The sequence below is a fragment of the Polyodon spathula genome, chromosome 8 (genome assembly GCF_017654505.1).
Source record: "Polyodon spathula isolate WHYD16114869_AA chromosome 8, ASM1765450v1, whole genome shotgun sequence".
Taxonomy (NCBI): domain Eukaryota; kingdom Metazoa; phylum Chordata; class Actinopteri; order Acipenseriformes; family Polyodontidae; genus Polyodon; species Polyodon spathula.
The window spans coordinates 20,931,111-20,953,994 of NC_054541.1; the positions used below are offsets into that span (position 1 = coordinate 20,931,111).

General features: G+C 36.6%; 1 protein-coding gene across 3 annotated transcripts in view; it reads right to left on the reverse strand.

Moving 5' to 3' along the window:
• Window positions 1-15,404, reverse strand: part of LOC121319585 (DENN domain-containing protein 2A-like) — a 57,228-nt gene extending 41,824 nt beyond the window's left edge. For all 3 annotated transcript variants that reach the window (XM_041257171.1, XM_041257169.1, XM_041257170.1), the window contains exon 1: window positions 15,058-15,404. The gene's annotated coding sequence lies outside the window, so the exon portion shown is untranslated. The remainder of the gene's footprint in view (window positions 1-15,057) is intronic.
• Between the last annotated feature and the right edge of the window lie 7,480 nt (window positions 15,405-22,884).

Sequence of the window (22,884 nt, forward strand, 5' to 3'; positions counted from 1 at the left end):
TCTGTGGGGGCAAGTCCTGGACCCACATCCAGCAGTGTGAACTCCACAAATCAAATAACTAGCACTTAAACACTAAGTTCCAACAAGCTAAATTACATACTGGGGTAAGATAACTGGAAAAATGTAGCATGGTCATTTTCTGTACTTTTCCTATGTTTATGTTGTGCATTTATTGTGCTTCATAGTTTATTTTTCATACATATCTTCTATTGACCATGCTTGCCTGTGTGTTTTCAAGGCTTTTACTACAATTGTACTATCCTTTACTATGGCTATGCATTTGCATTGTATACCACTGCAAACTTGTGTAGGCTATACATACTTAAAGTATAGTCTGCATACTGCTGTGCTTGTCCAGTTCTCACCACTAACTACAGTACAATGTCCCAATGTCTCCCAGCACAAATCTGAAGGTCATTTAGCCTCCAGTTCTCATTCCTACCCTTTAGGTCATTTAGCTGACCCTGACCCTTAGCTCTAAAGATTACGTCACACTTTGCCTCAAGTTCTCAGTCCTAACCATTCAGCTACACTGTTTTACTCACCAGGCTCCATTGCCACAAGAGATTTTAGCTTCCTTCAGCAATGAAACATAATTTTACTTACTGTAACAGGATGACATCAGCTTTTCTTTTTTAAGAGCACTGCAAGATTTTACAGGACTACATGGGTCAGATCCTATAATGTTCTCATTCATTATGCCACAGATTATAATACCTGATTTGACAGAACTAACCTGCCTGAGATCCTCAGCATTCTAAGTTTCATCCCTGGACTGATATATCAAGCATGGTCTGGCAATGGTTAGCCAGAATCAGTTGATAATATTATGTTTAACGTCCATGGTTTAATAATGAAAAACATGTGGTATAACATGATTAAAACATGGTACTCATATATTGGGGCACCTTTAGCAGGACTTTTACAGGGAAAAAGTCAAATAAAATAAAACTAACAATGGAATTTGATCTCAGCTCAGTGAAGTCAATTTTCTGTTGATGGTCAGGGGCCCCATTTTCCCAAATAGATCCTATAACAGGCTCTGGATCTGAGCCAGACAGATTGTGCATGGGGCTAGCTCCACTCTCTTCCTTACACACAGTAAACAGTGTTATCTGGTAGCCCCCGGGAATCCTACAGGACATGCATATTGTGTCTGTACCAATGGTAATGTGGTGCTGTGTGTTTACGTGCATTAAAAGGTGCGGGGCATTAGACTGTGGAGCTGTGGAGTTAAGGGGTTTTAGTGCTGCATAAGATACAGGGCTAACAGTCCTTTTAAAGGAACAATGTTTTTTGTGCTTGTTCAGGCAACTGCGAATGATTTACTCCTGTAAGATATTTGTTCAGTTAAAACAGTGCATTACAACTGTGAACTAGGTTAGCAGTGTGACACAGACTGAGAGAGAATCACAGAATCTAAAATTAATATACAGTGCCTATAGAAAGTCTACATCCCCCTTTAACTTTTTTTTCACATTTTGTTGCGTCAGTGCCTCAGAGATTCATGCATTTAAATGAGGATTTTTTTTTACTTATCTATACACCATACTCCACACTGTTAAGGGGAAAAAATTATGTTAAAAATACAGAACTGAAAGATCATAATTGGATAAGTCTCCACCCTCTGAGTTAATACTTGGTGGAAGCACCTTTGGCAGCAATTACAGCTGTGAGTCTGTTGGGATAGGTCTCTACCAACATTGCACACCTAGATTTGGCAATATTTGACCATTCTTCTTTATAAAACTGTTCAAGCTCTGTCAAGTTCCTTAGGGAGCGTTGATGGACAGCAGGCTTCAAGTCAGGCCACAAATTTTTGACTGGATTTAGGTCGGGGCTCTGACTGGGCCACCCAAGGACATTTACCTTTTTGTTCCTTAGCCACTCCAGTGTAGCTTTGGCTGTGTGCTTTGGGTTGTTGTCATGCTGAAAAAGGTGAACTTCCATCCCAGTTTCAGCTTTCTTACAGAAGGCAGCGGGTTTTCCTCAAGGACTTCTCTGTACTTTGCTCCATTCATTTTCCCTTCTATCCTGACAAGTGTCCCAGTCCCTGCCGATGAGAAACATCCCCATAACATGATGCTGCCACCACAGTGCTTCACAGTAGGGATGGTGTTCTTTGGGTGATGCGCTGGGTTGGGTTTGCGCCAAACATAACGCTTTGCATTTAGGCCAAAAAGTTCCATTTTAGTTTCGTCAGACCACAAAACATTTTGCCACATGGCTACAGAATCTCCTGAGTGTTTTTTTGCATACTTCAAATGGGATTCAAGGTGGGCTTTCTTGAGTAATGGTTTCCTTCTTGCCACCCTACCATACAGGCCAGATTTGTGGAGTGCTTGGGATAGTGTTGTCACATGCACACTTTGACCAGTCTTGGCCATAAAAGCCTGTAGCTCTTACAAAGTTGCCATTGGCCTCTTGGTAGCCTCTCTGATCAGTTTCCTTCTTGCTCAGTCATCCAGTTTGGAGGGACAACCTGATCCAGGCAGGGTCTTGGTGGTGCCATACACCTTCCACTTCTTAATTGTCTTGACTGTGCACCAAGGGTTATTCAAGGCCTTTGATATTTTTTATACCCATCCCCTGATCTGTGCCTTTCAACAACTTTGTCCTGGAGTTCTTCTGAAAGCACCTTGGTGCTCATGGTTGAGTCTTTGCTTTGAAATGCACTACCCAGCAGAGGGAACCTACAGGAACTGCTGAATTTATCCTGAAATCATGTGCATCACTACAATTTAACATAGGTGGAGGCCACTTAACTTGGTGTGTGACTTTGAAGGTGATTGGTTACATCTGAGCTAATTTAGTATTGCTATTACAAGTGGGTGGACACTTATCCAACCAGTTTTTTATAAATTTACTACAAATTTCTGGAATATATTTTTCACTTGGAAGTTGTGGGGTAGGATGTGTTGATAAATGAAAAAAAAAAAACTTTAATGCATTTTAATTCCAGGCTATAAGGCAACAAAAGTTGAACATTTTGAAAGGGGGTGTAGACTTTCTACAGCCACTGTATCTTGATGTTGATGGATTCGGTAAGAAGGAAAACATAGAGGGGTGGGGGCATTACAATTTGAAGAATCAGCATATCTTGTTGTGTTTTAAAACGGCTCCATCTTCAAACTTTGTGATACTAGTAAAGTTAATATCAGTGCTTTTTCAGGGGCATGATGTTGTTTTGTGAGTTTAGATATCATTTTTTTCAATTCAGAATTCCCTTTTTATAATCGTCAACCAGGTGCCCAAGAAAACCCTAGCAACTGCAGTGATCTGAATATCCACACAGACGTAAACATCTTATTGCATCAACAAAGAAATGCCAGGTAAAGTTAAATGCAAAAACATCACCTTGAAAAGAGCATGAAAAAAAAAATAAATAAATAACTGGCCCACATGGCATAATCCTGCAACTACATACAGAAGTGGGAGGTTATGAGTGCCATCTGCTAGAGGACACACATGTATGATTAATAAGACAGTAATAACCTTCTTTATAATATACATATGTAAAAAAAAAAAAAAAAAAAAAAAAAAAAGTATAACTGTCTAGTGCACGGGTATGCAATGTGTACCATGGGGGTCTTCTAAGAGTCATAGCGGGTACACAGGACGTCCAAATACTAAATTAAAATGAAAGGATTGAAAATAATGATCTTGAATTGTTTTTGTTTTTTTAATGGTATTATATTATCTCTAAACCACTGTGCATAAACATTTCATTTTTCTTTAGCAGCCCAAAGGTTACATCTTGACTACGGTTTCAGAATGATCATCCACCTGTACTCATGCAAGATTTAGGCACAGTTGCATTTTAGTTACAACAATAGCAGCAGGTTTAATTTGTTTTCAGTGATTGATAGAATACATCCAGATTATCCTGAGTGTCGTTTCTCGAGTCAAAAATTGACACATTTCATACTTGCAAAAGAAAAACACAAAAGAGTCTACAGAAAGTGCAAACAACAGAAAATTATATACCCAGTCCCTTTGGATAACACAGTGTAACATTTTTTTTTTTTTTTTTTGTTCCTGGGTAGAAAGTTATTTTAATTGTTTATGCCTCAAAGGTATAGAACATGGCTATTGTTCCCCACAAACTTTGCTTTTGTAACCAGGACAGTGATATTTCAAAATATCACTATTTCCAATGGGAAAACGGGCAAATGTGTGTCTTTTCGTTCACATAAAGTCAGAAAAAAACAACATATGAATCCAAATTAACATGTATTTATACTAAAGTAATACAAAAATGACTACAAAAGATTTAGAAGAGTAGTTTTTCGAGATTTACGATTATACTGTATTTACACTGAAAATTGTGCATTTTGTCGTGCAGAATGTATAATTATTTAGAACACTCACAAACAAAATGCTGATTTACGATTATCTGCCGTGTGGGTAAAACCGGATGGCACGGACGAAAAAAAAAATTAACTCCACTTACTTTCTTTCAGGGGGATATTTTGCCACAGCTTACTTTATACAACTCTTTTAATGTGCATTTTAGAATCTTTTTTGTTTAAAAACAAAATATATATACCTTATGTCATCTATATATTGGTTGAAATTTATTTTCTTATGCTGACATATATACTGTTATAATTATATACTGTTTCGTTAATTAAAACTTTTCCAGATGCAAATTAACTCCTGATAAATGATGACAATTAATACGGATTTGCTTTTAAATCCCCATGCAAACAAAAGAAATAGTCGTAAGAAGCACTGCTCGTTAAGATATTAACACTATTTCATAAATCGATAATTTCGGAAATCACATTAGCACGATTATTTATTTAACAACGAAATGACCGCTTGAAAATGCCAAAATCAATGCTACATACCGATTTCTTGATTAACACTGGAGTTATCATTTACAAACTTTTGAAAATCCTGCTTTGTGCTTCTACAGACTTGCAATTAAATGTTTTAAGAATTATTGTTTGGCATTCTGTTTTAAACAGCAGTTTGTCAGTCCCAAACTGTAGTGATATATATATATATATATATATATATATATATATATATATATATATATATATATATATATATATATATATATGTTAATCAGATTATTCTGCCTTTTATTGCAGCTGTGGAACCATTCAGTAGAGCAAACATTGTAAAGGGGTGCTTGAGCTGAAACCCCAGACAGAAGGGGTACAGTTTTTTTTTTTTTTTAAAGGGTTGAAAAGCAGAGGTATAGCACATTACAGGGTCTGATATCCAAGCCGTGCTCTAGTGCTCATAACAAGTGTTCTACGTAATAGTGAAGGAGAGATGAGAACAGAGCGGTAAAGTGCAGGGAGGTTTTAAAGGTTTAGTCCGCTGTTAATATCCCAGCCACTATTTTGTAGGGGGGCCTGGGTGCGTTTGTTGTGTGTGTATGAGGGGTGTGTATGTGGGGAGGGGAGGGGGTTCAAAATCTTCTGCCATATTGAGGGTCTTGTTTCAGCTTTGAAAAGGGGAGAAGGCTGGCCAAGCCTATAGCAACACCATCCCCCTTCTAGTAAATCATTGAGCTCTCCTGAGGGTAAACTGCAACAGTGGCTCTTGTTGGCAAAAGTGATTGAATGAACTGAGCTGTAGGAATGTAAATGCATCAGCTGATCCATTCTGTCTGTCTCATTTGATCTGCAGACCCCTCAGACTCAATACTAAGCATTTTAAAGACTGGCCAACTTTACACAGGTTGTTGAGATCTTCTCTATATGTAGTGTATACAGTATATATGGATCGTATATAGGGACAGAATGTTATAGACATAAGATACAGTACAAATACAAGTGTAGGTTTCTAGAACATTATAATACATTATTATGTAGTCTAGATAAGTATTGATATCATTTTTTTTAGTAGCTATGTTTCAATAGACTTTTTATAACAGATGAGTTATTTTATAAAAAAATAAAATAAAATAAAATATATATTAGCTTATCTATCTATCTATCTATCTCACGCTATGTGTGTGTGTGTGATGCAATCACTACTGTACAGTGGGGTAGAGTTTCAAAAGTTTCTAAATGATAACCCCAACGTTACTCAAGAATTTGGTATGTTGATTTTGGCATTTTCAAGCGGTCGTATGCCTATTTCGTTATTAAATAATCGTACTAATGCGATTTCCGAAATTATATTGATTTACGAAATAGTTAATATCTTAACAAGCAGTGCTTCTTGCCACTATGGCTTTTGTTGTTAATTGTTAATTAACTTGAAAAAGGAGGGCTTTAACGAAGAAGTATATAACTCACCTTTAAACAGTATTTAAGTGATTTGGTGTTTAAAAAAAAAATAGAATAAACGGAATAAACTACATTATGGCTTTGCTGGGAGTGACAGCATTTGCAGCAAAATTTATTTTGGAGTTTGAGTGCAAGACTGAGATTGACAGACCCCGGCTGTATTTCCGACACTACAGAGTGAGGGTGTACAGGACCAGGGTTCATGTCTTGGATTCACCAGATGAAGATCTCAAAATGTGTCTGTATAGGGCAATTTGTCGATCTCTGTCGTACTCCGAGGGAAGGTGTTGGTAGCATTGTCCTTCGACGTCTGTGGGTTATTTCAAAGGGTCACAGGCGACTTGATACAGAGGGTTAACTATTATATCAGTATCACACATAATCAGGAGCAGCTAAAAAATATTAAAAGGGAGTTGTATGACATTGCTGGAATTCCCACAGTAATGGATTGCACACATGTTGCACTCAAATCACTGCAGCACCATGCATATAACAAGAAGGGGTCCAATATTCACTTTTAGAATCCTTACTTAAAAAGTGAGTCATTCTAACTGCCTTGGATTTTCACACTTTTTTCAAACTTGTATCATAGCTTGCTAGCCTCCTACAGACCCTTAGGGTTGAATGTGGTTTCTATCCAGCAAACTGCAGATTTGTAAATGTGCCACTTTTCCATTTCTCATAGTGAGATTTTGAAGTGTATGTCTGTGCACTGGTTCTGCATACTAATGCACTGGGTCACTAATCAACCACGGCATTGCTTCTGAATACATAGCAGTTCATAAAGTGTGTACTTGCTTTGAAGAGTTTAAACATGTAGGCGCTTCAGGTCAGGTTCCTGCTCATAAACAGTCAACCATTCTCAAACAATTCACTCTGAGAGCAGCCACAGAATTCATTACATCCATGTTTTATTTGCTTTTGAAATTATTATTATTTTTTTATTATTATTGAATTACAGTGCTTACCAAACTGTTTTATAGCTACTGTATGAAATCACAACATTTTTGTAACTTGGTCCTAGGATAGTACTTTATTGTGAATTTAACCCATTCACTGTCTCCACGCAGTGACTATTAATTACCTCGGTAAGGCGGGACTGAGGACGTCACTCCACGGAGGGGCCTATCGGCAGCTTTGATATAAAATGCTCAGCGAATACCTGACAAGCAGGCATATGTATCATTGGCGCTTATCTTCTATTTTAGGGAACCGGGGTTACATCTGTAACCTAATCGATTTGACTTAAAATTTACACCCAAGCGAATTCAAACAATTCAATTGCACTTCGTAACAACACATTTTTTAAACACAATATACTAACTAAATGCAACTAAAGAACGGTAAAAATGCATCGACTAATCAGCAGCTACATTGTATTGTTAGCAATTAGTTTAGATTTTCATAATTGTTTTTAATTATGCCATCATCTTTTCTTTAACAACTTCTTACCCACCACAATAACTTATGCCATCTACTTGTTCAACGTTTGATTGACATTTGTGTCGTCCACTGGAAACATTGGAAGTTTTTTACTTTTGTTTGATTGGGTGATTTAGACAACTCTGCCCAACCCCTCACTCTCCCCTTAAAAAAAAAAAAAAAAACTTGGAGAACTGATGCTTGACACAGGAAGGAGTGATACCTGAGAATGTCCTAAAATGGACATCGTACGCAATACACCTGAAGACACCAATGAAGAAGTTTGGTAAGATGCTGTTGGGCAAGAACTGCCTTTGAAAAGACAGGAAAAAAAAAACACACTTCATAACAGCCCATCAACACAGCCACTTCTCTTTCATCTGCTTTCATTCCTCACTTCAAAATCAACACGTGCTATACTGCTTACAGGCTAGACACTAATTGAATGCTTGCCTATTTTGAAAAAGCTCACAGACAAAGGCCTTTTTTAAGGAATACAGCAATCGTAATGAGGAAGCAGCAGAAAGAAACAACTAACCCTACGATTCATTTTTTATGGTGCTGCTGTCCTTATAGGAGCTCTGAAAGAGTGCCACATTACAAAAACTATGCTAACTATATGCAATTGCGTAATGCTAGTACTGCATAAAATACCAAAAAAAAAACATGTGCTATCATAACCACAGTTAATAATAATTTATCATTTGGCAAGTAAAAAGTTGTGGCATATTAACTAGATAAAACAATCTCAACTAAGATATACAGAACAAATGATGCAACAATATGAGCTAAATGATTAGCACTGCATTAGGATACTACTTTTAAAGAGAAATATATTAAAATCATATAAACCGCCCTAAAGTTGTATTCACTTCATCTTTTGTTACATACAGTAACAGTTTTGCTAATTTTGTAACATTACACTTTGAAATATAGTATGAAGCTTTTCTCACCCCGCCCTCCTCACCTTCCCCTCTAAAGAAGCCTTGTTTCTTCAGTTCTAACCAGCGTCGATGCCAACACCTTTATAAATATATCTCACTGGACCCACTAAAAATCTCACAAACATTTGTACTAAACTCACTGTTAGAATTGTACTGCAATAGCAGCGTTAGTTCCTACCATTACTACCAGTACAGAAAATATATGAAAGTGTTACTACTGATGTAAAAATCCTTAGGAGCAACCATAGCATTGTGGTAGTGCCACTGAAGATCACATAAAACAGCTACAGTATCCTGTTTCCCTGGCAATGGTCCTCTATGTTCTGTAATTTCTGCATGTTACAAATTCAGATCCCTATAATAGTCCGTACTAATGTGTCGACCACATTAAACTATTCCCTAAAGGATTTCGCAAGGCAAAAGCTTGGGAAACTGTCTTCTTTCCTGAGCGACAGTGTATAATGTCCAAGCTCTTCTACTTGAGTTTTATTTTTTTTGTTAAAAGTATCTGTCCACCTATAAAGTACTACTAGATGGTCACCAGTCAGCTATTTTTGATCCACTTCAATCTCTAACAAACACATAAAAAGGTCATAAGTCACTACAATTTTTAATAAAATGTATTGAATCATTCCCATCTAGATCCCCTTATAAATTCCACATGTGTGATTGTTATACCATCCAAGTTTCAAGTTAAAAGCTATGCACCACAATACTCAATCTCTTTATAAAGATATCAAAAATCATGATGATACACGATGAACCATATTCTGAAGTACAAAGGCAAAAGGTTTTCTATTATTTCTGAAAAGGACTTCTGCTTCAAAAGAGAGCCCCTGAAGTCCCACAAGCAATCGTCAGCCCCCAATAACAGGCGATTAAATGGCTTTACACATTATCCTCTGTGAAAGATTGATTTGTCACCTGATTCAAACACTTTAGTGATCTCTGTATCAAACCCCCTTTGTAAAGTCCTTGTGGGACTCTCTTTATATCACCATCTCATCCACCCTCCCTTCAGGCCTGAGAATTTCCAAATCCTTTAAAGAGCAGCAGCTTGCTAGAGCAGGGCTGTGTAGTTGGGAAGGGAGGACTGAATGACAATAACAGCATCTGGCCACCCTGGGAAGGCACAATGCATTGGAATTCAAAGAAGCAGAAGCTGTCATGCATTCTGCTACCCTCCCCTAGGAAACAGCTGGCAATCCACAAATAAGGACTGCCTGCTCCCAGCATCATGCAGAGTCTGGTCAAGGGTCCATCTGTTGCTCAGGTTGATGTGCCTTCGAAATTAAAATCAATGTAAAAATATAAATATTTGTTTAGTCTTTACCATAAGCCAGTGCACATGTACAGATGATGCTCATAATTTATAGGCTAAATACATCAAGATAAGAGTTTGGAGAAGATTTAGGAAAATTCTAGGCAGTTGCCATGTTCACAATTTAGACAGACATGAAAGACTATCAAAGCCAACTTCTAACCAAAATGACATTAAATCTATTAGGTTTCTTTTAGCATTGCTAAACTACTGTAATGTATAGCTACTACGTTTACTGCAGTATCTACTACTGCCACTCAGTACATATGTAGTAAAATTAAGACAGGCTTAATAATAGTATCAGTACTCGTTAGTATTATCAGACTACCTAAGTACTACTTAAAACTACTTGGATATTACTGAATAGCCAGTGATGTCCTATTTTAGTAAAGCTATTTACTGGTTTCAGATGCTGAACAACCTCAAGTAGTACATTAAATAGTGCTTAGATCACTACAATACTGCTTTGACCATGGCTACTGGCTACAGTACAGTTGTCATGAGGACTTAGCAGAAACAATACTATAATCCTCAACTGCTGCATGGAAAGGCATGTTTTCAACACTTTACAATAGTGCCCTGAAATCCCGCTGAATTTCAATAGAACACAGATTATTCTAGCTTACAGTACATTATCTTACTGGATATTTCAATGAACTATTCACATATTTTAAATTAATAGTGAGCAATACTTAAAAAATGTTCTATATAAATCAACCAATTACTCTATATACAGAATGAATAAATACTGCTACAAAAGCCCTGCAGAAATACTTTACACATGCAATAAGAGCAAGCTGCTTCCAAACAGTGCACTTGCAATTCTAGCCAGCGGCAGCGATGGACTGCATTAGCCATCATTCATTAGCAGAGTACAAATCAAAGTCTTCCAGGGGTCTTTAAAGACTACATCAAATCAACTTTTAACTCATAGAAATGTTTTATTTCCAAGTCTTGTAATGTATTTGCAATGCAAGTCTTTCATGATGTACCTAATTAACACTTTCCAAATATAGGAATGTTACAACAGCATATTATTTCTGAAGACTTTTTTTTCTTTAACAATAACTTGCGTATCAAGCATTTTTATTAGGGAAAACTGACAGTAAATATATTGGGAGGGAATTAAAAGGGGTTCCTTAAGGAGGCAAGCTTTATCTCTTTTGAATGGGAGAGATGGGATTCAGTGCATGTTATCAGGGGTGTAGCTAGGAATAGATGTTTACTGAGGCAAAAATCTAATTTTTGTCTAAACCCCCCGCCCCCCACAAAAACTCTGCATATCCTGTTCATGAAACCTGGAGACTATTAATGCAAACTGCAAAGCAGTATAAGTGGCTAACTCTTTTTACAGTGACCCACCTTGGATGATGTTTGAAATTTCATGACACATTTTTCTAAACAAATCTCCCAGCAAAAACAGCACCAATCTAACATGGCTCTATTCACACAGTTATAAATATGTGATATTAAAAAGACAAGAAGAAAATAACTTATAAATATGAATAAGTAAATGGGTTTATAACTTCATTGAGATGTGTGTTTGGTTCACTGCTACTGAAATTAATGCTGAGACTGGTGACACTGATGCTACAACTGGAACTGGTAAGACTGGTGTGGCTACTGCTGGAACTTGTGATGCTACTGTTGGGACTGGTAAGACTGGTGCTGACACTGCTATTTAGCGTTGCCATTGCGCAAGAAAAACAGTGATTTATGAAAACGTATCGCAGCTAAACATCACATTGCACAGGACTGTCAGCAGAAAAAAATATTAATATAAGAAATACAATAACTAAACATTCGTACCCAGAGTTGGCTTCTTATGAAAAAAAGCATTACAGATTGGTTTCTTCGTTTCGTCTTTGAGTATGTACAGTACAGTGCCGAACCGTCAACTAAATAATATACAGGACTACCCGCTGCTCCAGGGGCTGGTTGCACTAGCGAGAACAATAAATGGGATTGGATCCGAATTCACTGGAGTCGGATCATAAACAGATGTTGGATCCAATTCTGGAGCTACACGCAGCAGCATAACTAGGGAAACTGACCAATGAGAACAAGAAGCAAAGATGTCTGTTTGGCGCAAAGTTTCAATACCACGGCTGTCAAATTTATATACAGCCTAAGATCACAATAATGTTACGGAGAAATAGCAAATAAAAAATAGCAATATGAAAACATGTCGATTATATGCCAGCCTTAAAAATGTAAGTGGGGACATTATTTTAAAGAAGTCTTGATATATTTCTTTTTTTTTTTTTTTTTTTTTTTAATGTTGCTGATTTTTACCGAGGTGGCTGTCTCGGCTAGCTCAATGTACGCTATGCCTCTGGTTATAATTACTACAGTATTCACCAAAGGACACACACCACATTTGCAGTGATCCCCATGAACACTTCATCTTTACAAGCAAGTTATAGCATTTTACGGAAGATACAGTGGATCTCAAAAGTATTGGACTTTTCCACATTTTACTTGTCACTAATCAACACAAAAAAGTGCATAATGTCAAAGTGAAAAATAAAATCTTCAAATTGTTCTAAATTAATTACAAATATAAAACACAAAATAATTGATTGCATAAGTATTCACCCCCTTGAGTCAATATTTGATAGAGGCAACTTTGGCAGCAATTACAGCCATGAGTCTATTTGGATAAGTCTCTACCAGCTTTGCACATCTGGACACTGCAATTTTAAAAGGAATTAAAAGGGGTTCCTTAAGGAGGCAAGCTTTATCTCTTTTGAATGGGAGAGATGGGATTCAATGCATGTTACCAGGGGTGTAGCTAGGAATAGATTTTTACTTTTGTTTTGTTCTACCCGTTTGTTTGTTCATGTATTAAAATGCGCAAGCAGCGCATTCAGTTCACTCACCACTATGTGTGTTTCTTCCTGGCCTGACGTCACCACACAAACCAACCTGTCACAGGTGAGCACAGAGAACACTGGTGTTGAACTCTCTAACAAACTTTGTTACAACGACCCCTGCAGTTGTTATTAGTTTAATCAATTTTTGATAGTAAAACTCGTTTCAAGGAAGACTGGAAATGTGCCACCAATAATTGTATAAACTCTGGATTGTGCTACCTTTCATGTATGTATTACATATGGGAAAATCAACATTTAGAAATAGTTAGCAATTGAACAAGCAACAAAGTTGTCAAAAGTTAGGCTTGCTGTTCCTTCAATTCATATGAATGTTTGCATAGCATGTCTGCATTTGTGACTCAATCCTCAGACGGAAAATAATAAACAGCTCCAGACCCTTTGAATCAAACCTGTATCTGCATGTAATCCGACACTTGGGACTGAAACGGTAGTCCCTGTTTGGAAAGAGTTAACTAGTCACCAGTCTTTCCACCATCACAACACTGCACCAATGCTACTTTATCAGGGCTGTTCATACTTATTGAATAGTAGGGGCATGCAATAATCAAAATCTGTCTTGGTTCAAATTTTGGTAATTTAACAATTTAATGCACAGCTCCAAAATGTAAGTACTGGTACTTCAAAATGTCAGTTTGTTAATACAAAAAGGTTCCAGTTATATTTAGAGCATAGCTTTCTTTAGAGAGCCTTTGGTGCTCATGCACCATTCCAGTTGCAGAAGTATCATACTGTCCACCTAGACTGTCTCAAGAGAAGACCGATTGAGATCTTTTGCCACATAATGAGCAAGGAAGAGAGGTTTTCTCTTAAATTTCAAGAGTTAGTCACACTATAAATAGACAGCATGCAGCGCTTAAATGACCTTCAAAATACAAAGTGACTAGAACGATATCCTACGCATTGCCTCACTCAATGAACAATGCTCTGAAGCTACAACTATGAGGACCCAAATAAAGAACTAACAAACAAAGAACTACTTTCTAATGACATAAACAATGTCAGAACTAAATACCTCTTCCCTTTAATTTATTACGCCACAAAAACTGAACTGAGACACAAAACATGGGTGCCATTACTGTATCCCAGTAAACTAATAACATAGTGTCAGAACTAAAGTAGTAATTATAAATCTTGGTGTGTGTGTGTGTGTGTGTGTGTGTGTGTGTGTGTGTGTGTGTCTGTCCCAGGGGTCATTTGTTTACCTCTTTATTAACAACATTGACTACAATACAAATACAGTGGAGAGGAGCCTATAATTGGAATAGGTTCACAAGTATTAAGGGAGGTGGTATTAAGATCAGATTTAAAGCATCTCTTAGTGTAGCCCTTTTCAGCTGCTGTTTAACTTGTATACTTGGATATAGTTTGCAATCTTTTAGCTTGTAAAAAGGAAAAAGAAAACTTCATGCAATAAACAAAGCAAAGGTGTTGATGTTTTAAACAAATATTACTCCACCTTATCAAAACCTTTTTTCTCTAGCTACTGTAAAAACTAACTGAGACATAAACCACGGGAAGAATAGCTCTGCCCCAGTAAAATTTACCTCAGAATATACTTTCCTCCTGGCAGGTCAACCTTACTAAAGCCTTACGTTTCAAGTAGCTCAAGTAGCTTTTTGGATGAATGGCTTACAAATGTGTAAATACGTCTGACAGACTTTTCAACATATGCTTGCTGGATAATTCAGTACATTTGATATACTTGGACAGTTGCTCCCAAGTGCATGAGAAGGTTCAACAGAATAGATTTAACTATTGTTTATCAATGTGGTTTTACAACATATGTGCTTGTATTGCCACCCCAGTGGGCTACACAATAGAAATGCTTACAGAAATGTACATTTAACTTGCTAATTGAATACTGATGTATTACTACATAGATTATTCTTCTAGACAGTAGTAACAGCATGCCACTCGCACAACCAGAAACTATCGAAGAAGTTATTCTGCTTCAAATACTTTTGCAATCTAACTTTTATTATATGCATGTAATAATCTACTTCATAATGCATGTGCATTGCAGGTCTCTTATCAATGCAATGCTTATGCTTCTGCAGTCTGTTGTAGGTGTTAACATACCAATACATAGCTTAGAAACAATATACACTATTATGAATCTATATCACACTGACCTACCCTTTGAAAAAGTGAGGCACACTTTAAAATATGTAAATATGCTTCTATATGCATCCAGCTTTTTTATTTCTAGAATCTCCTACCTTTCCCAGCTGGATGGCCCCTGTGGCAGTGGTTCTGCTATTGGCCCTCATTTTCTGAAACCCAACTCCAGCTCTGGCAGCATCTGCTTGCATGATTTCCTTCAAGAAACTTTTTACACAAAATTCTACAAACTCCCCCCCTCTACCACCCCCACAATTATCAGCTCCACTCCTTCTGTAGATTCCTTTCTTATATCTCCAGAAAACAAAAGAAAAAAACAACAAATTCAGTCAACTTTTCTGCACCCAGTTTTTTCCAGTCTTAGGCTTGATGCTTAGGTTTAGATTTCCAAACGCCTTTCTCTTTCTTCTTTAACACTCTGACGATGTGGCTGTCCTTTCTTGCAATGACGTTTCCTGTCTCTTTCTCTCTGCACTTTTCCCACCCCTCCCTCTCATACCACCCCCACCACTGAGCTAATCTGCAGCTGGCTGTTCAAATAGAGCCACGGTTGTCATAGATACCAAGTGTCCCTGCTTGGACAGGACAAGAACAGGAAGAAGCAAACTAAGCGTAACGGAATAGATAAATAACAGGCTCCTCTGGGACCAAATTAATTGCTCTTAAAAGTTTTCCCTTTTTTCTGAAGATAAAAAATTGAAAAGAATAGAAAATACCTTACTAGGGAAAGGTGGATTTTGTTTACAGCCAACTTTTTATCTCCCCACCAAACTCGTTTCTATGCTTGCAGTCTATTGTGTTCTATTTTCTATCCAATGCAACTTAATGCTGCTTTGTAGATCAGTTTTACAGTTTCTGAAACTCATACAGGCATAAAGCTTTATCTTGAAACAAGCAAAGACTGTTGATGGATTTGGAGGAGAGATGTGTCACGGTGGTGAGAGCACAGGTTTTGCGAGAGTAAGCATGGCCTATTTGTTTTGAAATGAGAACATGAGTCATTGTGAAATGTAGAGGGTATATAGTACTAATGGAAGATAGTAAGTCCTATTAGTGCAGTGGTTCTCAAACTTTTTTGTTTACGGACAACCTGAAATTTTTATTTATTTTTAATCTTGGCGGACCACACAATAAACAGTATAGCTGATTGAAAAATAACACATAAATATATAATACTAAGAACAACCATAGACTTACAAGTCTTTGTTTTAATGCGATTAAGAGTAAGTTAGTTATTGTTGAAGTTACAACAATTCTGAGGTACCACCAGACGAATCTACAGGTATTATCTTTAACTTTATTTATAAAATGGAATATTTGGGGGCTCCCGAGTGGCGCATCCAGTAAAGGCGCGCCGTGTGGATCACAGGATGCACCCTATAGTCTGGAGATCTCAGGTTCAAATCAAGGCTATGTCATTGCAGACCATGACCGGGGGTTCCCAAGGAGCAACGCACAATTGGCAGCGCGCCGCCCGGGTAGGGAGGGCTTAGGTCGGTACAGCAATCTACGGTTCACTGCACAGCAGCGACCCCTGTGGCTGATAGGGCGCCTGCAGGTCTGCAGTGGAGCCATTCAGATCTGTCTTGTCCTCCGGCACTATAGGTCTGATGGCTTTGCTGTGGATCCACAGTGCAAAAAATGACAGATTGGCAGGAACACATTTCAGAGCACATGTGTTTCAGCCTCCATTTCCCAAGTAGGCGATTCTAAATTGGGGAGAAAACTGGGTACTTCTTACATCAGATCAATATTTCCTTGCCCATGGTGACCTTTATTAACAATATTATGTCAGGTGTTTGCAATTTCTTTGTCCCCTGTATATGACTTACTCCACTGGGATAAACCACAGATGGATTTTATTAGAGCATTTTACAGTATAGGGGAATCCCCCTGGATTGAATCAACCACGTATTTTGAGGGGTAGTTCCATGGTAACCAAGGATAGGTGGTTGATCTAATCCAGGGTGGTTCCCTAATGATGTAAAATGCTCTAATAAAGCTGTGACCTATCCTGGCGGATATTAGCGGATGTAGCGGATTGTAGAGGATGTATCAGATTCTAGCGGATTGTAGAGGATGTATCTAGCGGATTGTAGAGGATGTATATAGCGGATTGTAGAGGATGTATCTAGCGGATTGTAGAGGATGTATCAGATTCTAGCGGATTGTAGAGGATGTATCAGATTCTAGCGGATTGTAGAGGATGTATCAGATTCTAGCGGATTGTAGAGGATGTATCAGATTCTAGCGGATTGTAGAGGATGTATCAGATTATAGCGGATTGTAGAGGATGTATTGGATTGTAGTGGATTGTAGAGGATGTATTGGATTGTAGTGGATGTATCTGATTGTAGAGGACATATCGAATTGTAGAGGATTGTAGAGGATAATATGCAATTGCAAACCAAACAATAATAAATCATAACAACAAATCACAATAAAGCCAATACTGATAGTTATATTATCAAAACAAAGCACACAATTATAATGAAAACATTAAAAATCATAATAATAACACAAATTGGGGGGGGGGGCACATTCCCACTGTGAAAATGTAGCCTTTACCTGGCGTTCATGTACTGGAAATTTAATTAAAACTTTAGCAAGGTGCAATTTTAATAGCATTTCACAAACCTCTCTCAGGTTACACGATCTTTAGGCAGACCACTCTGCTATTATTAATCCTGCTACCCTGTAATCCTGCAATCTCAGACCACTCTCCTATTGTTTTTCAATTAATACTCCAGTCCGATTAACCCCCAGGAACATTTTATTAAAACTCAGTCCCTAAATTCCTTGATGGCTGATGAATTCTTGGATGCATCATCCACATCAGTACTTATCCATTCAGGATCAGTTGATGTATTACAAGATAATTATAACACAAACTTAAGCAGCATCTTGGAAACTGTAACACAGCTAAAAACGAAGTGTTTTTCACAATAGAACCAGTTCTTTTCCCCGATCCATCTTCTCCACTTCCAAAACACACACAATAACAAAAAATCCCCTGCAGTACTATTCCTGGCCCTGAGTGCGGAGGCACTGTTTCCCACTTCTCTGAGATGACATCAGTGCAGGTGCGTGGATTTATTAAATAAACAAAGTAAATATTTAAACAAAACAAATACAAAACAGAAAGGCACGATGGCCAAAACAGACAAACAAGACAGTGGTCGAACCCAAACATGTATCATGCAGATCTTCCCGCACGAATAGCAATCGTGGTATTTTAGATTTCTTTCTCCTCTTTCTCTCTCATTCTCCACTGTCAACATCCAAACCTGTGTGCATGAAACAGTGACTCTTATGCAGCTGTACCAAGACTCGATTGCTAATCAATCATTCAACTGAATCTTAGTACAGTTTGCACATGGACTAATTGTGCACCCCCATGCACCCATACAAGCACCTACTTTAATCTGCATGTGAAGTAATTCCCTTGCCTAAATACAATATACATTTTAAACCACCCATGCTGCACAGCCCAATTTATACCCCGTGCACCAATACATACACACAAACAATAACACACCACATAAAACACAAACTAAGCACAGAGGCAGGGCATCCCGCCAAACCATTTAAGAAATATTGCTAAATTAAGACGCTTTCTCTCAGCACAGGATGCTGAGAGACTAATGCATGCCTTTGTAACTTCTAGAATAGACTACTATTGCCCTATTTTATGGCATTCCAAACTGTGTTTTGTTCAGAATGCAACTCGTGGAAAATGCTGCTGCAAGGATCCTAACGAAAACAAGAAAGTTTGATCATATTACACCTGTATTGGCATCCCTACACTGGCTCCCAGTATGATGCAGGATTGATTTTAAAGTCTTGCTCCATCTTACCTGAGTGACTTACTGGTCCCATATGTTCCAGGTCGGCCACTCCGATCTCAGGATGCTGGGAATCTCACCGTTCCAAACATTTTTAAAAAGAACACAGGTGGCAGAGCATTTGACTACAGGGCCCCTAAACTGTGGAATGAATTGCCAGCCTCTCAAGGGAGGCACCAACTATGGTAGTTTTTAAAACTAGGCTGAAGACATGTTTATATTCTATCATATACATGATTAGTACTATTGCCTTTTTACTGTATGTTTTATTGTTTTTATCGTGAATATGTATTTTATTGTATTTACTCATTTTTTGGTCTGCTTCTAATGCTAAATGCAATGTATATGTTCTTGTTTTGCCCATGTGAAGTGCTCTGTGGCAACTTGCTGCAAAGGGTGCTATATTAAATAAAGATTGAGACTGAGATTGAATGAAAAATAAAACACCAGGAAATAGTGTCAACATTAACAATTCAAAAACAAAGACTGAATATTCTTGTCTTTAAGAGAGTCTTGAAGAGCTGCTGTGCATTCCTGGACAGTGTGCCATCTTCTAGGCTAAGGATATGGCTGTTGTTCTCTTCCCAAATCATCCAATCTAACTCCCTTTGACTTCTCTTCTTTAGTACTCTTGTCTGCCCCTGATGACCATGGTAAATATGTAGCGTGATCTTGCATTTTACCATGGTTTCCCCATGCCTTCTTTCTGCACTGTACCATGCTTTACCAGCATGGTTTTTACCATGTTTATTCATACTGGGCTTGCCTTCTCTTTATCACGCTTTTGCTTTGTGCCTTTACCTTAAAAAACAAAACAAAACAAAAAAAAACTCCCTGAATACTACTATCACTCAGAATATGTATAGTAAAATGAGGCAGTGTACAGTTTAGTACACCACAGACTATTCAAGTACTACTTAACTTTAACCTTGGCATTCAGACAATTACAATACAACAGTGTCTTTAAAAATCCAGCACATTCAGTATTGTGCTGTAGTGTTCTGCAGTGCAAAATAACAGAGAGCTGGTTAGTGCAAAATAACAGACAGCTGGTTAGTGCATTTCTATGACAAAAGGGCAGAAGAGCATCACACACAACATGACTGCTTAATACTACAGTTCAGGAACAAAAGGTGTCCGTAAATTCAGATCAGGGTTAAACTTTAAATAATAAGCAACGTTTGCCTTAGGTTACGGCGCCCTAATGGAAACTCCAGGAACTGTCTATTGTTGTTGCCGTTTATAAAAATATGTTTTAACAGTGACAAATGTTGACTCTTTCCCAGCTAGTTTATAAATATATCAGACACTGGTTAATAAAAAAAAAAAATGATAAAAATTTTTCCAGGTCCAAATTGTTTTACTTGATTAACAGGGCTATTACCCGATTTTTTACTGATAGAGGTATCTCACCAAAATCTTTTTTGTTATCATAGGGACACTAATAATAATAATAATAATAATAATAATAATAATAATAATAATAATAATAATAATAATAATAATAATGTGTAGTCAGATAGAGAAATAGAGAGAGCAAACTGTGTTATATAAAAAGTTGTCAAAATCTGAGAAATTTTTTAGATGCCATGGAAAAGTAATTTATAGAGCTTGTTTTAAGAAATGCGATACTACAGTTATTAGTACTTAAAGATCGCCACCTTGTGGTCAGAAATGACAGCACACTTAGTTACCACTATTAACCCTAAAGAGAAATCATAAAACTTATTTCAGGTTTAGGTCATCTTTTTTTTTTTTTTTTATTGTTTCTTCCTTTTTTTTTTTTTTTGTTTGTTTGTTTTGTTTTTGTTTTTTTTAACCATGGAACAAAGGCCCTATGTTTCTATTGCAAACACCGTGGTTTTATATTGAACCCAGTAACCTACACCTCACAGTGGTCTATTTTATTGATCTAATCTAAACAGTGACTCGTCTTAATACCGTCGCCCTTTAACTCTGTATTAATCCTGCTGGGCTGATTGATTGTACCCACTTAGAGGCATTACCTAATTATAATAATAATCAAGTGAAGTGAATTCAATTTTAGAAAGACGTGGTTTGTTACTTTTTTGATGATTTTGTTTTTAGATATTTTTACAATCTAAACAAAATACACGTAATGGGGTTACCCGGTGATTATGGACAGTTCATAGTACTGTACTAATAAAGGCTATACACAAGAAATCATACATATTCTGCTATCCAGCATGACTCCAAAAGCACCTGTCTTTCTATTAAACGACTACTAACAAGTGGTCTCCAGTCCCACAACGCCATGGATTCAAGGGACATCAGTTTTAGTTTACACAACCAATTACATTGACAGCTGTTTCCCGCGAATTTTAAATAATTAAAACATAAAATGTAATTTATATTTAGTCTTATAAACGTTTTTGTTACTACCCATTTGCACACTAATTGGCCTTAGTACATTTTCTTTGTTGTTCTGTAAAAATGTATTATTATTATTATTATTATTATTATTATTATTATTATTATTATTATTATTATTATTTATTTCCTGACATATAAAGCTGCCCTGCAAACCATATCAATCAAACCACAAAAATATAATAATAATAATAATAATAATAATAATAATAATAATAATAATGCAACATATAAAAAAGGTCCTATACATGGTATTTATTGTATTTGAACCTTTTCCTGGGGGTTTTCAAGTTTAAGAACACCACTTTTTTTTCGAAAGCAGTCTACTTTTGAATGACCATGAAATACTGTAACTACAATGCATTTAAAACATGTATTATTTTATTTAACTTATTACATGAATTGTACCTGGCAAAATAAAAGTGCTTGTATGGCGCGTATTTCCTAACTGTCTGCTTATTAGTATTTAAACTGCCTAGTCTAGTATACACATTATTAAAAGAGCAATACAAAATGTTAATATACAGTTCTGATATTAACATTAATACAAAATATACCACTTACCTTTCTTTCACTTTGCAGACACGCAAAGCATTAGAATGAAAAATGTCCGCGCGCTATCAATTCATTTGGGGCTCATTTACATTCAGCCAATCGTAAACGAGAAAGACTACTCAATATGCATGTTTGCAATGTCGACGACAAATGGGAGACGAGTTGATAGAGAAACAGGTGCTGCAAGTTTTGTACAGCTGAAGAAATGAATGGGCTCCTTGTTACCCGGGTGCGTGTCTGCAAACGCGTTGTTTCTGTGTTAGTAGAACACAACCCCATTCACTGGATATGTTTTCTATTCTTGTATGGTTTCGTATTTTTATTTATTTGCATTCATTGATAGGTATATCAGATAATGTGGCAGAATGCATTTATAAAAAACAATACTGATAAACTTGCTGATAACAGGGTTCTCCCCAGCAATTTTCTACAGCTGGGTGGCAGACCATAGCAGCCATTAACACTTTCAACAGAGCAAAACGTGTGTTTACGCTCATGTACCACATATTACCTTAAATAATTAAGCAAACACATTATTATTATTATTATTATTATTATTATTATTATTATTATTATTATTATAATCATCATCATCATCATTTATTAAAGTACATTTATTAGCACGTTTGTATCAGATTAATATTCAAATTTTCATTTAGAAGTTATCCTTTCAATTAATTTATTTAATTCCCCTTTCACTCTTATAATTTTTACTTTCGAGTTCTCAAATGTTTCTCATTTTTAAGGACATATATATATATATATATATATAGTATATATAAGGAAAAAAGCTAAATTATAAAACTAGGTCTTAAGCCTAGATTTAAAGTAGATACTGTCGGAATTTGTTTAATAACCCCAAATCTTTAATTGAAAACAATAAAGAAAATGTAACATTATAAATTTAACGTGTTACTGCAGAAATTACTTAACAAAAGCTAGTAAATTAAGAGCTGTCAGTTAAAATAAATAAGCAATTATGTTTTAGTAGAATGTAATTAAACAACAAGAGAACAGTTGTTCAATGTTTCCCCCAGTCTATCTGAAATATTTAAATTAGAACCATCAACCATCAATTAGAACCATCAACTGGAAGGGTCTTTATTTTATTTTGAAAGTAGTTAAGAAATTCTT